This window comes from Neomonachus schauinslandi, chromosome 12, assembly GCF_002201575.2.
Source record: "Neomonachus schauinslandi chromosome 12, ASM220157v2, whole genome shotgun sequence".
Taxonomy (NCBI): Eukaryota; Metazoa; Chordata; class Mammalia; order Carnivora; family Phocidae; genus Neomonachus; species Neomonachus schauinslandi.
In genome coordinates, this window is record NC_058414.1 from 99,064,319 (window position 1) to 99,077,052 (window position 12,734).

Here is a 12,734-nt window from a genome sequence, read left to right on the forward strand (position 1 = left end):
ACCTCTTGATCTGCAGTCAAATGCTCTACCCCTGAGCTATACCCCCACACACGCTATGCGCTCCTAACTAGCACCTTTTTACTATGTTGCAATAGCCGGCTATTCTCCGGTATGCTAACTGCCATTCATTCTCAATGAGCCTGCGGAACCGCATCCCTCTGGCCATCAACCTCCCCTACAAACTTCTCTACAGACTATATTTCAGCAGCACTGATTTTTTTTTTTTCGTCTATGCGAAACTAGTTAGCAGTCATCCATTTTGTCCCGTGGGTCTATACCGTCTTTATTGCTTTATTATAATCAGGAAAACATTCTTATTTTAAAAAATTGTATATTTAAATGAAAATATATACATAAATAAAGTAAAATTAAATAGATCTAACAGGCAAATCTATATTTTAGTAGGAACCCCCTCCACCCCCCACATTTTCCCCCAAAGTAAAAAATTCAAACCATAACTCAAATCGCCACAGCCTCAAATGTAGAGTTTGCACTGTTTGTTGACATAAATATGCTCACATTAAACCCAGGATGGTCATAATTATTAAGGGTTGTTTAAAATGCATATTTTCTAAATCATGTAATTCCTTCCTTTACTGTGCATGTTATTTAAAAGAATAAGTTGTAGTTGAGAATTATAATCCAAAGTATTAAGCACTGATATACATGACCTTTTAGCTGTGTAGATCTTGAACCATGGCATTTTGAAATTAAAAAAATTTTGATGCTTTGGTGAGATGAATAATTGAATAATAAAGTTGTCTTTATTGATATTTTATACTATTATAAAATAAGTATTTTTTACATATGAAGAAAAATAACCTCCAAGCCTGCATTCTGGACCCAGGTAAACTAATATTTAAGCACGAAGGCAAAGGAAGGACATTTCAGATGAACAAGATCTGAAAGCATTTATTAGAGCAGAATCTCACTGAATCCACAGCCGACGGAGCACAGAGATGAACCCTGGGGAGAAACAGGGACACGAAAAGCCCGTGGATGATGGGCCCTCCATTGGGACCTGCAGCCTCCTCTTGGAGCCAGCGCCTCATACTGGACATCCTCATTCAAGATCTAATAGGCCCCTCAAACCAAAGATGGGAGGAAGAGAATTATTACTTCTCACCCCTAGCCAGCTCCCCGCCGCACTCCGTGTTGCCCACCTAAGTGGTATGATTCTCCCGGCGACTCGGGCCAAACCCCTGCCAGCCACTGTTGGGTCACTTCTTCCTTTGGCATCCGAAGCCCGCAGCAAGTCCTGTTGACTCTGCTGTGAGACGTATTTGCATCTCAGCAGTTCTTGTGGTCATGACCTGCGGTCCAGGCCCACCTGACCCATCGTCATACTCTCTTGGCAGGTATCCCCCTGCCTTTTGCCCCTACTTCTATTTCCACTGAGATGACCGTTTCAGAGGGGGGTCAGATCATGTTTCCCGCTCTGTTCAGTAGCTTTCCGCTCCCCTGAGAACAAAATCTAAGTCCATGCTGCAGCCTATGGACCTGCAGGAGCTGGCCCTGGCTGCTTCCTCCCCTAACTCCTTCCCTTTTTGCCTCCAGCCACACTGGTCTTTGCTGTTCTTCCAAGGGCGCCCCTCCAGAACCTCCCAGTGCTCCTTCTCTTCGCTCAGGGCTCTGCCCACCATCAGCTCATCAGCAAGGCCTGGTGAGTTCTGTCTCTGGTGGTTCTGTCTAAATTGTACCCCATCATTTTTATCCCCTTGCTCTGTTTTTGTTTTCCTCACAGTCTGCATTATAGTAAGATAGATTTTTGTTAATTATCTGTCTTTCTCACTACTCATGGCTTATAAAAATGACTCATAGCAAATTAAGGAAGAAGTACATTTCTATGAAGGAAATCTCCAGACAAGAAAGTTCGGCTGCATCTCTGGAGGAGAACGGCATATTTCCACGTTCTAACCTGGATACTTTCCTTTGCGGGTCCAAAGATACCTTCTCGTCTTCTGCTTCATTTGTAGACAGGAATAATTTTGCAACCCCCTCAAGCCTGAGTTTGCTGAGACAAACTAGGCTTTTGAACTCATCCTGGGCTGCTCCAGAGAGAACAGGTGCATGTCTGCCTTTACTTGCTTGAACAAGGTCTCCCCATATTGGGGAGGGGTAGAAGCCTTTTTGGGTGTTAGTTTGCTAAATGGGAAAATGGGAAGAGGGCTAGCTGACAACTATGAGCACCCCAGTCGGTCCCAGGCAAGCATTGGGAGGAAAGGAGAGGGACCTCAGGACACTGTCTTTGGGGGAGTGAAGGCACCAGTGCCTGGTGAACATGCAGAAGAGGTAACGGTGGACAGGTGTCTTGGGTGTGGCTGCAAGTATGACAAGGGCCTGGTCACAGATGTGTGGAGGTCTAGAGCAGTGCTTCTCAAGGTGTGGCCCCAGACCAGCAACATCAGCATTACCTGAGACCTCGTCATCACAAACCTTTGGCGTGGGGGCCCAGCCATCTTTGTTTTAACAAGCCCTCCAGATGATTCTGAGGCACCCTAAAATTAAGAATCACTGTCTAGAGCAGAATTCAGAAGATGAGCAGTTTGACCATCGTCTTTGGTTTTAATCCTGGCTGATCCCAGCGGGTGCTGGAATTCAAACCCATTCCTTTTTTTAGGTGTTGCAGTACCCGAGTCTTCCTGAAGGTGGTGCAAAAGGAAGCTGAGAGAGACCTGTGGCAGGTGTTTCTCAAAGTGGGTCGGTCTCCTGACTTTCCATAAGGAGCTTGTTCCTAACCCCAGATCGTATCTGCATGTTTGACAAGCTCCCGAGATGATTCCTAAGTACAAAAATCTGAGACTGGCCCAAGGGTTGCAGTTCATGCACCACATCAAATCCTGGTGTCCCCCATTAGCTTTCCCCTTGTGGTCTTTGAGCTGTGTGGCACATTCATGCTCTCTGAAGCCTGCATTCTAGTCCCCGTGATGGTCTCAGGTCTGTATAAATCTATTCAGATGGCTCCAATTATGTGGCCTTTACATTTTTTTGACAGATGGAAGATAGGGACAAGAGGAAGATAAGAGAGTCATTGGTTCAGTAACAGGGTTCTAAACCCAAGGATCAGGAAGAGTGGATTCAGGTTCTGATCCCTTTAGTAAAGGGCTTTGTGTGGCGGAAGACTAGTAATCTTGAATGTCTGTATTCAGATGCCCACTGTGAACAGCACAGACTAGTGACTCTGAAGGCCCTTCCAGCTTTAAATGTTGGTGTCAGTGCTCTTCCAGCTACAGGGAGGGGAACCTGTTGCTTGTTTTGCATCAGAGAGAGAAAATTGTAGTGAGGTAGGCTTGGCAGCTTCCGGGAGGCCCAGCCAATGAATATTTGGTATAAAAACTTATAGGGGTGTTGGGTGCACAGGTAAAGGTATTACTTAGGCCCACACCTACATCTGGGGGTATAGCTCAGGGGTAGAGCATTTGACTGCAGATCAAGAGGTCCCTGGTTCAAATCCAGGTGCCCCCTACTGTCTCTCACTTTTGTTCACTAAAGATTCAGCTCCTTTCCCTAATACTGAGCCTCAGGATATTGAGACTTCCCAAATCTGGGGGGGGAAAAGTCATGGGTAACTTAACACCCTGTCACTGGGCACCACAGCCCCAGAGTGATAGGTTCCTGCAACTCTGACTTCATATTTCACTTACCACAGGTCTTGTTCTACATAGGCTTAGGCTTACTTTTTCTACACATTTTCATTGCTCCACATCAGTGGTGTGCTGCTAAATATTTAACAACCAGCTCTTGGGGGAAGGGCATTACTGATTTTTAGTGTTTCCCAGTTCCATGGTGTAAATAATCTCACCGTGGTCAACTTCAAGCTACAAACATAAGATCACCGAACATGGAATGGGGAAGATATGCTAACAAGTGACTCTCTGGTGCGAGCCAGCTCTAGCACACCACTGTCCCTAATCCATCTTCCCCAAAGAGGCATGGATGGGCTTTTTGACCCCTACTCCATCCTAACAATACTGTCTGACATCAGAGCAGTGGCTGACATTCATCTGTTCATCCACGGAATCATCCATTCACTCAAGACATATTTGATTCCCACTTGATACCAGACTTAGGAAAGACAGAGCTGAGCAAGAACTGTCTGTGGTGGGCAAACAGTCAAACGAAGAAATGATCATGTGAGTGATAAGGACAGCTAGACAAAAGAGAGGGCTATTTTAAAATAAAAGGATTTCTGTTACCAGAAATATGGTAGACTAGATCATCTAAAACTCCTTCTACCTCAAAACACCCAGAATTGAAACATAAAATATCATTTTATCAAATGATATCAAACAAATATCCAATCACAGGTACAGCTGATCTTGCATGACAATAAAGGATTATCTTGGGGGTGGGGTGGGGGATGAACTAAAGGTCTGACCCCAAGAATGCCTGTGGTTATGGTGAGACAGCTGAGGTGTTGAGTTTTAACAGCCATGTGGATCCAGGAGATTAGGTCCAGGCTTGAAATGCCCTTCCCGCATGTAAAGTCAGACTCCCAGAGAGCCACACCATTAGTAAAAGGGTGGGCTAATGAGACATCAGCACAAGCAGACAAGAGGTCTTTCTCTTGGGCGGGGGGGGGGGGGGGGTATCTCCCCTGAAAATTCATAACCACAGATCTTCACACTTGTTAGAACTTAGAATTTACACTACTTGCATGGTTCAGAAATTCCCCAAGCTAAAAGTTGACATAAAAAGTGTGCCTAGGCTAACGATTGTGGAGTATCCAGAAGAAGCAGACACAAACACTGAAGGGCATATCTGCAAGCCAGGCCACACAGAATTCCTATGGATGAAACCTGGCTTAAAATGGGTTCACAATTCAAAATAATAAAATTAACAAGGAATCAGCCAACCATGAATGAAAACCATCAGACAAAATAAAGAATGTCAGATAGGAGGAATGTCATATAGATACTATGAAGTAAGTGTGGTGAAAATTATTAAAGACATAGGAAATCGAATGTATGAGAATATATGACTTTCAAAAAGAGGAAGCAACCTCATCTAAAATGAAAAATACAATAATTGAAATTAATAGTATAATAGCAGATTAGACAGAAAGAGGAGAGATTTGTGAATGAAATAGAATATAAATCTTAAAAAACTACCAAGAATGAAGCACAAAGGTCTAAAAAAATGCAAAACAAAAAAGAGTGGCTAAGAGAGGTGCAGGATAGAATAGAGTTCTGATAAATGTCAAATATGAATTGTACAAGTATGGAATATAATGATATAATACCTGAGAAATTTCCTGACTTGTACAATGACCTCAGATTAGGAATGAGTTCCAAAAAAGATAAATCCACACCTAGGCACATGGCAGAGCTTTAATACCACAGACAAAGGGATGATCTTAAAAGCAGCCAAACAGAAAAGACAAATTATGTACAAAGGAATAATAATTAGAATGACAGCAGACTTTTCAACAGGAGCAATGATGGGTGGAAGACAATGGAATAAAGTATTCTGAGTGAAAGACAGTAACATACGTTAGAATTCTCTACTCAGTTCAACTATCATTCAAAAGTGACAGAAATATAACTGAAAGCATTTACTTCTAAGATATCCTTGCTGAAAGAACTTTTAAAACATGTAATTTTGAAAGAAGAACACTGAACCCAGAAGGAAGGAGAAAGACAAAAGAAAAAATGGTGAACAAAAATACTAGTGAGCATACTGGTAAATCTAAACAGCACTGATTATACAAGACAAAAAAAAATGAGTTGGGGAGGGCTTAAAAATAAGATTTAACCAAAGAGAACAATTACACAGAAGACAAGGACAATGATGTGGTTGAACTAATACATTAAAGTTTAAAGTTCTTCTTTTGTGTGGCAGAAGGGTAGAAATACTAATTATTGTTAGACCATATCAAATCAGATGTGTGTGTAAAAATTTAAAGAGTAACCCCTAAAAGTATAGAAAAGGAAGACTAATTCATTTTCAAATTAGTAGAAAGAGGTGAATCAAGGTGAATTCCTCAAAGGTGAATAAAGAAAAAGTGACCGATCCAATAGAAGAATGGAAAGAAAGGCATAGAAAAAATCAAAATAAATAGAAAGCACAAAAAAGATGGTAGAAATGAATAAAAATATGTTACTAATCACAATAAATGCAAATGGACTATTTGCCAATTGAGATAGAGATTGTCATACTGGATTCAACAACAAACTCTAGCTATATGCTCTTATAAAACACACTCCTGAAACATAAATACTCAGAAGGCTTGAAAGTGAAAGGATGGGAAAAGATATACCAAACGAATACTAACCAAAATAAAGTTAGTTTCGTTATATCAATATCAGATAAAATGAATTATAGATTAAAAGTATTATTAGGGCAAAGAGTGTTACTTCATAATAATAAAATGAACTTTCCCAGAAAAATACAATTCTTTTTTTTTTTAAAGATTTTATTTATTTATTTGAGAGAGAGAGAATGAGAGAGAGCACATGAGAGGGGGGAGGGTCAGAGGGAGAAGCAGACTCCCCGCTGAGCAGGGAGCCCGATGCGGGACTCGATCCAGGGACTCCAGGATCATGACCTGAGCCGAAGGCAGTCGCTTAACCAACTGAGCCACCCAGGCGCCCGAAAAATACAATTCTATACTTGTATACACAGTGTCAAGATATATAAAGCAAAAATTGTCGGAAATACAGGGAGAAATTGACAAATGCACATTAATAGATTTTAATACATCCTTCTTAGTAACTGATACATCAAAAGGCAAAAAATGGTAAGATGGAGAGGACACAACACAATCAATAATCTTGATTTAATAGACCTAACTAGATCCCTACAACCAACATTAGAATATACATGCTCTTTCAAAGAAAACAGGGAAAAGTTTCAAACATTTATTACATACTTGATTACAAAGCAAGTCTCAGAAAATCCTTAACAAAAAGCAACATCATATACTATATTCTCTTGTATGAAGTAAAACTCAATAACAAAAAGATAACTTTAAAAAGGACTCATACGTTTTGAAACTAAAAAGTACTTTTAAATAACCTCATGGATAGAAAAAGAAATAATGAAAACTAGAAAATATTTTTAAATTGAGCCATTTTCACATGGAGGAGTGGACAGCACCATTTATCTTTAAGAGAAAGCTAGCCAATTTGCTTGGGAAAACTATAGCTGGCTAATTCACCAAAAGCCAATTCACAGAATGTCCAGGTAGCCAAAAGCCAAATATGATGAAAATTAAACCACTGGATATTGATTTGCTGCAAACCCATCTGAATTATTGAGCATTTAAAAAAGTCTGTTCCATCTGCACTCCTGCCTTTGTCCCTGTCCAGAACTGCCAAATAAACACTTTAAATGGAATTTAAGACAGTTCTCCACAATCATCTTGCACTGCAGATACAGAGGCAGGGGGGATGCAGGAATGGGGTCAGAGGTACAAATAAAACTTTGGGGGTAGAGGGGTGGGAAGGTTTCTCAATCACTGGGAGAACTGGGCATTCAGCAAACTGAGTTTTGGCAAACTGGACATTCAGCAAATTGGCTGTTGGTGAATTAACCTTAGCCACGGCTGACCCAGAGTCTACAAATGGGGTCTAAGCCTGGTCAGGTAGGGAGAGGTTGAGTCGAAGAGGTGCCAAGACTCTGTATAGGCTACAATAAAGGTGTGTCTTGGGTGGAGATACTACTTTTTTCTAAATTAAGGGATTTTAAAGTTTAGGGATCCTGAGACCGAGGGTGGGTGTGGGAGCAAGTACACGCTGGCTAGTGGGAGGAAGTCCACTTCAGCAAGAATGTGGGTCACAGCACAGGCAAGGGGCTCACCACAAGGCTCTACAGCCTTTAGGGATCCCGAGATCAGGTGCTGAGCTTGAAGCTTTCCTTTACCGTGCCCTGAAACGCTTGTGGTATCTTTAAATCCTCCCACAGCCGGCTACACAGACACACACTGGTCCTGTGTCAGCGATTCTTTAGGTCTGAAGGAGGGGGCTTGGCTCGGGTGATGAAGCTGGGCAGTGACTGAGAGTGGTCTCCCCCCACGCCTTTCCTTGGAGGCCGGGCCAAGGATGTCAACACGGTACCCCAGAGTTCTGGGAGGCGACCAGCAGCAAGGCCAGCGGAGACCCATGGCAGGCCAGAGCTGCTTCAGGGACCAACACTGGGACTGCTGGGCGAGAAATTCTCTTCCCCCAAATATTCCAGAGGAAGAGAACCTACCGCGGAGGGAAGCGGGGGAAGCGGGCTCCCCCGGCGGCGGGCCTCTCCGCTTCGCTGGACCCCTGCTTCTGTCTCGCAGAGCCGGTTTGGCTCCACACGCCCACCTTCCCTGAGTGGTTCTAACGGGGGGTGGTCCTCCAGAGCGGGAATGAGGCTCCTAGTCCTCAGCCGAGACCCCTCCCCCCACCCCCAGCCGGCCGCGTCCAGACCAGGACAATGGTGGGGCCCACGCTTCTTTCACTCATCACACATTTATTTGAGGGCGTCCTACGTTCCAGGAGCTTCTGGGGTCACCTAAATCAACCAAATAGACCAGCAATTGGTCACACGAGATGTCATGACCCGGCTCGATGCTCTGCTGAGCAAGGGGACGGGGTGGCAGATCTGAGGATGCGCGGGGGTTTGGCAGCCACTCAGACCCACCCCCGACCGCGGCCCGCGCAGTCTGGCCTGCAGACCCCTCCCCACCCCGGCGGCCGCTCCCGCCCCCCCCCCGCCCCCCAACACATACACGTCCCCGCGGCCTCGGAAACGGCCGGTTTACGGGATGTGACCTCTAGGAGAGGCGGGTCCCGTTTCATCCGAGCATCTCCACCTGGCACAGAGGATGCGCTCAGTAAATGTTGGATGCAAGAATAGATGATGGATGGGTGATGACGGATGGACGCGTACCTCGGGAAAACACATCCGCAAGCTGGCCGCCAGGCGGAACCCCGCGCGGAACCCCTCGCGGCAGCTTCCTGAGGTCTTCAGCGAAGCAGGTGGGGAGGGGGCTTCAAGGAGGCGGCCCGCGGCACCGCCCCCCGGCCCGCGCCGCGGCGCCCTCTGGGACGTGTAGTTCGCGCCTGCGCCCAGCGGGCCGCCGAGGCTGGGGGTCTCCGGGCGGAAGCCCGACCACCCCTCTCGGAGTGGGGGGCGCCGGGAGGCCGGGGCGTGCTCGGCCTCGCCTTTCCCCCACCGCCCGCGGCCCCAGCCCCGCTTTCTCCCGCGCCGACCTCGGTCGCCGCTGTCGCCGAGGGTCGCGGCACAGTCTGCGGCCGGGTTGCGGGCGCCGCGGGCCGCGCCGGAAGCTGAGAGCGGAGGCTGAGTCCCGGGATGGCGCGCCAGGTGAGGCGAACCGGGAGGACAGACGGACCGACGGACGCCTCGGCCGGTCAACTAGGCGCGGCGTGGTGCGGTCTCGTGGTAGAGGGACAAAGACCCGGGAGTCCGCCAACTTTGGTATCGGGCTGTGTTCGGCCGGGCGGGCGTGGCGCGCAGGATTTCGTGCGGAGAAGTCGAGGTCCCTGGACGACCCCGGACCCCCTCCCCGAGCTTCGTTCCCCAGTACCCTGTACGTGGAGCCTGCCTCCACCTTCGGAAACTCTCGTTCCTTTGGGTTACGCATCGCCCTCCCTCGGCGTGGCCTCTTTTAATTATTAGTTATCCTGGGAGTCGTGGGCATGAATGAAGGCCTCAGGGGAATGAGTAAATCTGATGCTTTTATTCTTGGTAGGATCCTGGACCCTTGGGGGAGGGGGCATGAATCAAGGCCCCAGGTTTTATCTACCTGGTAGGGTGTGTAGATTCTAGAGCTGGAGGAAGAGCCCCCATCTGTCGCAGCCTGGGCAATTCGGGCGAGTAGTGTGCGAGACTGGGAAGATGCCAGAAAAATATGATGATACCAATGGGGAGTTGTTGCGGTTCCTCAGGGTGGGTGTAGGGAGCCAGTTCTGTCATTTTCGTGGCGGTGAACTTGGGCCAACCTCAGTCAATTGTAGACTCCGTGGTTTGAAGGTGGGTGGGTATTGGGATAGCGGCCTGGGCATTTTGGGGCCAGATCTAGCCAACCGGAACCAGAACCTCCAGTCATTCATGGCCCACAAGCTCTTGGGAGAAGCCAGGAAAAGTGGTTGTTGTGGGAGCAGGGGCAGCCTTCCTTGGGGCTCTGGCTGCGCAATGAAGGAGCCCAAGGACACCCTTGCTCGGGTATGCCGGCTGGTCCTGTGCTAGGCTCTCCTCAGGCTGCAGTTCCTCTTCTACAAAATGAGGGGTTTGGACCACCAGTCTTTCAGGTCTGATGTTCCAAGAAGGATGCATCCTCACACTGTGTAGCTTCCCAGAGAAGGTGGCTAGGAGTGGCTTTGGGGGGCAGTAGATAACAGTCAGATGGATAGTTACAGGGAACGCCTCTTGTCCTTCTGTCCGTTGTGATTCCCAAAAGCCCAGGGATGTGTGAGCACAGCCCATAAGTGGGGGGCAGCAGGGTGCAGGGTCCAAACTGGGAACCCAAGGCTGAGGCATGCTGGGAGAATGGATCTAGGCTGGGAAGGACTGTGGAAAGATGGTCGGGTCCCGTGGGCACAGAAGCTGTGGTTTTCATGTTGGGCTAATGACAGGGTAGAAGGAGTGTTTTAGGAGGACCGGCATGGCAGCAGCGAGTTAGGAGGCTGCACAGTCACAATAGTCCTGGGTCGATCCAGAAAGCTTTTCTCCTGTTGGTTGAGGGAGCGAGGCCTGAGCCACAGAGGAGGTGAAGCAGGGCCCGAGGAGACAATCGGTCCAGATGCAAGCCAGCAGTGTATTTCCCTCCCCTGAGGCAAGCATTGGTGCCTTACGTGTTTCCACACTCATGCTTGCTCACTCACACGCACTCCTCACTTTTCCTCCACTTTTTCTGGGCAAAGGGAGGCCATTGATTGAACTCTCTGTACTGGCCACAGTCAGGTCCCATTTCCATTTTATAAGAACTTTGTCTTGAAGAATGTGTCTTGAGGCCGAGATGGTGAAAGACCTGGAAACCATCTCTTCCAGATGTCTAAAAGAGTTGGGTATATTTAGCGAGGAGATAAAGAAGCACTGGAAGTCAGAAGTAATATGTGAGGAAGAGCCCATTCTGTGTAGCTGGGGCTTCCGGGCTCTGACCTGCAGGTGGACCAAACAGGTGCGGGGGCCTCTAACACTAATCACAGCGCTTACGACATCCCAGCCTTTGTTCCAGGCACTTTTCCTGTATTAATTCATTTACTCTTCACAACATCCCCATGCTGCAGGTCGTTATGATCCTGATTTTATAAATGAGTTCACCAAAGCCCATGTAGGTTAAGTAGTTTGGCAAGGTCCCATAGCTGATATGAAGCAAAACAGGGATTGGAATTCTGGCAGCCTGGCTCCTGGCTCCTGAGGGCCAGCCCTAACTCCCACGTGGTGCCTCATCTGTGTGCCCAGGACGGCTGCTGCTTTTTTTTTTTTAAAGATTTTATTTATTTATTTGAGAGAGAGAGAGAATGCATGGGCAGGGGGGAGGGGCACAGGGAGAGGGAGAAGCAGGCTCCCCACTGAGCAAGGAGCCCCGATGCGGGACTCCATCCCAGGACCTTGGGATCATGACCTGAGCCAAAGGCCGACAGTTAACTGACAAGCCACCCAGGCACCCCTGTGTCCAGGACTTCTTAAATGCCAGATTGGACCAGTGATAGGGCCAGCTGCTGGGAATGTGGTGAGCCACCTATTACTGAAGGCATTCAAGGAGAAATTGAAGAGACATCCCATTTTGGGTGGAAATTGGCATTAAATGATCCTTGCTCCTTAAAGGTCTAGGCAATTGTCTGATTTCTGGTTCACAAACGCATGACATTTGAGAGCTGGCTCCTGGGAAGAAAGAGGGCTGAGTCTGTTTTCAGGGGTCCACTCCCCAGCATACTTTTCATTTCCAGCAGGGTTGGGCAGGACTCCAGCCTATGACTATCCCCTGCCCTGTGGCTCTAAACTGAGAATGTGTCAGAATCACGGGAGGCTTGAAAACGTAGATTTCTGGGCTTACTCCTGATTTAGTAAATCAAGGACGAGGCAGGGAAATCAGCCCTAATTAAAAGGAACCTGAAGTAAATCGTTTGAACCTAAAAGCGCTTTTGTTTTTTCAGTCATTATGTTGGAAAAAGCTTTTTTTTTTTTTTAAAGATTTTATTTATTTATATGACAGAGAGAGACACAGCGAGAGGGAACACAAGCAGGGGGAGCAGGAGAGGGAGAAGCAGGCTTCCTGCCGAGCAGGGAGCCCGATGCGGGGCTCGATCCCAAGGACCATGGGATCATGACCTGAACTGAAGGCAGACGCTTAACGACTAAGCCACCCAGGCGCCCCTGGAAAAAGCTTCTGATGGGAGAAGCTGAAGAGAGAGTATTTTTCACTCAATTTGTTAAACAGAGAACTTGTCTGCTGACATCTCGGGATAAACTAGCCCCCCCACCCCACAGTGTCACGTGGCTCTGCTGGGCCCTTCTCCCACGTTCCCCGCCCCAGCCAGAGCAATGCCATTTGGACTCTGCCATTCAGCAGTGTCTACAGGAACATTTCTTTGTACTCAAGATCTGCCACTACAAACTTGACTGGGAAATAATAATTTTGAGAAATGAGATGTTTGATGCTTGTTTTCTTAAGGTTTACCAAGGTCATTGGTTATTACAGTCATAATTAAGCACAGCAGAAAAAGCACCCAAATCTCAGCTCAGAGGTCCCCGTCCTAAACTTGGCGCTGTGGTGGTCTACCAGCTCCGCTCAC

At 47.2% G+C, this 12,734-nt stretch overlaps 2 non-coding genes across 2 annotated transcripts in view; one reads left to right on the forward strand and one right to left on the reverse strand.

Moving 5' to 3' along the window:
• TRNAC-GCA overlaps window positions 1-46 on the reverse strand; it is a 101-nt gene extending 55 nt beyond the window's left edge. The window contains exon 1 of the tRNA in view: window positions 11-46. This is a non-coding gene — a tRNA (tRNA-Cys). The remainder of the gene's footprint in view (window positions 1-10) is intronic.
• A 3,347-nt stretch (window positions 47-3,393) lies between these two features.
• TRNAC-GCA lies at window positions 3,394-3,465 on the forward strand. Its single transcript has one exon. It is a non-coding gene; the product is annotated as a tRNA-Cys (tRNA).
• The last annotated feature ends 9,269 nt before the right edge of the window (window positions 3,466-12,734 follow it).